The 4,999-nt window shown below is 41.6% G+C and overlaps 1 non-coding gene across 1 annotated transcript; it reads left to right on the forward strand.

Annotated features, from left to right (window-relative positions):
• Positions 1-1,587: 1,587 nt before the first annotated feature.
• LOC120274213 lies at positions 1,588-1,694 on the forward strand. Its single transcript, XR_005540747.1, has one exon. It is a non-coding gene; the product is annotated as a small nucleolar RNA R71 (small nucleolar RNA).
• The last annotated feature ends 3,305 nt before the right edge of the window (positions 1,695-4,999 follow it).

Consider the following 4,999-nt stretch of genomic DNA (forward strand, 5'->3'; position numbering starts at 1 on the left):
GTGGCCTCTCCTAGCCCTTTTCATTTTCTGGAGTACCTTCTTCAAGATCCCTGGAGTAGATGGTACTTCTTCTGTCGATCCAAGCATCAATACTTCTTCATTGCCCTCCTCTTGGTCGATCCAAGCATCAAACCTTCATATGGATCCGGGTTGAATATTTCCTGCATGTATTCATCAACAATCTCATCAGTAGTGTCTAGAAAGTATAAAGTATCATCAAAGTCAAGAGAATGCCGCATGGTTTTAGCAAGGCGGTAAGTGAGCTTGTCATCTCCAACTCTCAATGTGAGCTCTCCACCGTCCATGTCAATCAATGCTTTGGAAGTCCGCAAGAACGGTCTCCCAAGTAACAAGGGTACATCCGCATCCTCATTGACATCTAGCACTACAAAATCAACCAGAAAAATGTACTTGTCCACCTTGACAAGCACATCTTCAATGATGCCTCTCGGATGTCGCACCGTTCGGTCCGCCGGTTGCAAAGTCATCCAAGTAGGCCTAGGCTCGCCCAAACCTAGATTTTGAAAGAAAGTGTATGGCATGACGTTGATACTTGCCCCTGAATCCGCCAATGTCATTTCTTCACCTAAATTGCCAATATTACACAGAATAATGAAGCTTCCCGGGTCTTTCTTCTTGTTCAGCATGTTCTTTTGCAATACCGCCGAGCAAGCAACATCTAAAATCATTGAAGCACTTTCCTCCAACTTCCTCTTGTTCATCAACAAGTCCTTCAAGAACTTTGCATACTTAGGCATTAGGGCCAATGCCTCAACAAAAGGAATATTGATGTGGAGTTGCTTGAACAAACCCAGGAACTTCTTATACTGTTCATCCGCTTGGTCATTTTTCAATCTAGAGGTATAAGGGATTCTTGGCTTGAAAGGTGGGTGTGGCACCTCCTTCTCTTTGCTTGTCCCCTCCTCTAACTCTATAACCTCATGTGTGTGTTCTTTTGGCTTCTTACTCGGAAGCCTACCTTCAACCTCACGACCACTTCTCAAAGTGATCGCCTTCACATGCTCTCGAGGGTTGGTTTCTGTGTTACTTGGTAAACTTCCATGTGGCCTTTCATAGAGAGACTTCGCAATTTGCCCCACCTGATTTTCAAGGTTATGTAAAGAGGAGGTGTGGTTGCGAAGTGTAGTCTCAACTGATTTGAACCTTGTATTTGCTGATTGCACAAATCTAGTCAAATGCTTCTCTAGGTCACTCATTCGGGTTTCCAAACCTGAAATTCTGTTGTCCACCTGGGGGGCTTGTTGTTGTTGTTGGAAATCCGGTGGCCCCATGGCTTTTTGTGGACCCTGATTACTCCAAGAAAAATTGGGATGATTCTTCCAAACCGAATTGTAGGTATTGCTATATGGGTTTCCTTGAGGTCTCATGCCATTACCTACAAAATCAACGTTCTCCACCAAAGAAACATCACTAATAGTGATCGGGCAATCGGAGGGAGCATGTCCTCCACCACACCCGGTGCAGTTAGTCACGGCCGCCACTCTATTTGAAGTTTGAAGTTACAAAAGTTGCCTTGTGCTCAGGTTCAAACCATTGTAAAAGGTTTGAACAATCATCCACTCCGGGAATCCATGTTGCTGGCACTTTCTCAGGAGCTCCTTGAACCTTTCCCATGTCTCGAATAGAGACTCCAATTCTAATTGAACAAAGGATGAGATCTCATTCCTAAGCTTTGCTTATTTTCTGGGAGGGAAATAACGGGATAGAAAAGCTTTTACCATCTCCTCCCATGTTGTAATTGACGCTCTAGGTAACGAGTGTAGCCACTGCTTCGCTCTCTCCTTTAGGGAGAATGGGAAGGCTCTCAATTTGATGGCATCATCCGTCACCCCATTTATCTTCAGCATATCATACACCTCAAGAAAGCTCTCTATGTGACTATTTGGGTCCTCATCGGCCAAACCATTGAATTGTGTGGATTGCTGCAACATGTGGATGAATGCGGGCTTCAGCTCGAAGTTCTGAGCTGTAATCAGGGGATGCACGATACTTGATTGTGTCCCCAACATTGAAGGTCTGGCATAATCAGATAATGTTCGCTGTTGCTCATTCTGTGTTGCCATGTTTTCATATTATTCTACTTCCAACTCAGCTGAATTAGACTGTTCTTGCACAGGTTCCTTCCCCTTTCTTCAAAGTGCACGTTCAAGCTAAGGAACTCCTTCAATCAATATTGAGGGATTCCCTCTGGTCATAACCTGTAGCTGCACACAAAAAGAAAGAAAAAGAAATCTAAATGATGATAGAATAAGAAGATATGAAATAGAATGTATGGTGAAATAGCTAAGAAAACAAAGTGCAAAGTATCTCTAAATGCCTACTCCCCAGCAACGGCACCAAAATAGTGATATGTGTAACAAGATGTGAAATAACAAAAGTAAAAGAACAAGAAAGAGAGCACAAGTAAAGGAGAAGGTAAGGCAATCGATATATATGGGATACCCGGATATTGTTCCGCCTAGGACAATCGCGTCAAGTGCAAGAACCCTCTATTATATTTTCTAATGGATGTAATAATTAGTTGCGGAGATCCTTAAACACATGGTCCCAAATCTAAGGTCAACCATGCTTAACTCTATACATGTCTTGTAGGAGAAATCGAATAACCTCTCAACCTCGCACTCGTATTGAATTGCAATGAGTTCTAGGGATTCCAAGTGATAAATCCTCTTTCTTGATGTAGACATAACCCTTTGGTCCATATAGAAGGTCCCTAGCCACAATTAAGCCCTAGATGCTAAAATCACTTCAATGCTTCACTCCATTGCACCCGCAACTAAGCCCCACCGGAAGGTCATCCTTTAGCCCATTCACTCTACTATGGCCACAAAGAACTTGAGGAAATGGAGGTAGAATAAATCACACCAGAGTGGAAAGGGGACGCTCCGCTACCTCTCGACTCATCCTCTCAACCCTCTCCAATCTATCTTTGTCTAACTCTCATGGTGTGTCACTCACTCACAAGCGTTACCAACAAGAACTCTCAACCCTAGTGTCACTCTAAGGGAGTATTCATACAATCAAGCATTCAAGATTGGAACTCAAATAAAACATCAATTAATTCAAATCATAATAAAGAGGTTCAATGAAACGAATACATCCTAGGGTTCACAAATAGCCAAGTACCCACTAGGGGGTTTAGCTCTCCATGGAGCTAATTACAATCAATAAAATCAAATATAAAAGCAAAGAATCCATAAAAAACCCCCCCTCGATAGTCATGGAGATGGTGTTGTGGAGAGTCCTCTACTTGTCCAAGGTTCACTTTGTCCAGCCTAGGATACACCTCGCCGGATCGGTGCGCACGAAAGCTCTCCCATTAACCTTCTTCCAAATGGAGCATGATGTTAGAGCAGTAGAACCTCTCTAAATCCTTATCCATTACCTCTCAAAACCCTAGCAGCCGCTCTCCCTCAAGTTTGGGAAACGATGGAGAAAAGAATTCTGAGATCGGGGCTGAAATCGGCCTTAAATATGGCTAGAATCAGGAATCCACGCACCCATGTGGACACGCACGTGGATTTTTCGCACGGGCGTGTAGAATTTCAACACACTCATGTGAATTCTCTGTTTTACTTCTTCTTCGGCAGGCTGTGAACAGTACCTCCTACATGTCTGCTATAGTGTTTGGTATAGCACCCTGCTACAGTCCGGGCCGAAACACTCCTGAATCCATGTTTTCATCGAGGTAACATAAACGGGCACACGTTTATGCCGTAGATCATTTTGCTTCTTCAATAACGGACATGTCGGTGGAGATCTTGCTATACATGTACAAGCCGGAATGCTTGAATGTGACTGCCCTTGTGCCCCTCCAAATCGTTGTGCTAACTTTAATATGAGGAGGTTGGCACACATTCCCGCATTTCGAACCCGACTTATGTCTTCGCTTTTGAATCTTCTAAAGATTTTCTCCAAATGGTGCATTTATGATCCACATTGGCTTATTTTTCTAACCTTTGACCTCACAACCCTATCTGCATGAAAGTAACATAAATACACACATATTAGCGTTAAAACCCGATAAAAGTAATGCTCATCATAAGGAAAGAACACTTCACATTCTTATCGCACAAGCACTTATCAAACTCCCCCACACATAAGCTTTTGGTTGTCCTCAAGCAAAAATTAAAACATTAAAGTATAGACCAAGGAAATATTGGAAGTGCTTGGCCTTAGGTTCACCAAAGCATGCAAAGAGAGCATTCTACAAGTAAGGGAGATTTCAATACTAAATAAGAAAAATTAATGATCTAAATAAAAATTTGAATAAAAAAGGACAACAAACCCGAAATCGTGTAAGTGTGTGAACTCACTCAAGTCAACCCAAGGTATACTCCTCAAAGTTCTAAGTGTAAGGGTCTAATTTATCTACAAAAAGTAATAACAATTTCAAAGATGGTAGTAGCTTCACACATCCTCTAAGGTAGCCCTTTCCAAAAAGGCCGCTAAGGTGGCTTTCATACTTTCGAGGTGGTAGCCCTTTCTACCGTAGTGGTAGCTTTCACTCATCCTATGAGATAGCTCTTTCTCTCATTAGGGCATAAATAGTATCTGACTTATGAGCTTCATACTTCATATGAGGTAGCTCTTTCCACCCAAAATGCTCAACTAAACAATAAAAACTATTTTTGTTCTTTCTTTTCATTTTTCTCTTTTTTTATTTTTTTATTTTTTTGTTTTTATTTTTTTCAGAACTAACAAAAGAAACAACAAAAACTAGTCCCTTTAACATCGAACATGAGTTTACAAAAGAGTTTAAAGACTGAGTAGTGCAACAAATGTCAATCGGGCAAAAATTCCTACAAATTCAAGCAAAAACAAGAATATGAAGACATTCAATGTTAAACATTCTCCTAAACACAAGAATACAATCATTGCAACTAAGGTGAACCACCATTGGCTATGTGAGCATGTATATCAATCAAAATTAATATAAAAGAGATGTGTGCGCTATGAAACTCCCGTCCCCCCCCCC

This window comes from Dioscorea cayenensis, chromosome 12 (genome assembly GCF_009730915.1).
Source record: "Dioscorea cayenensis subsp. rotundata cultivar TDr96_F1 chromosome 12, TDr96_F1_v2_PseudoChromosome.rev07_lg8_w22 25.fasta, whole genome shotgun sequence".
Classification (NCBI taxonomy): domain Eukaryota; kingdom Viridiplantae; phylum Streptophyta; class Magnoliopsida; order Dioscoreales; family Dioscoreaceae; genus Dioscorea; species Dioscorea cayenensis.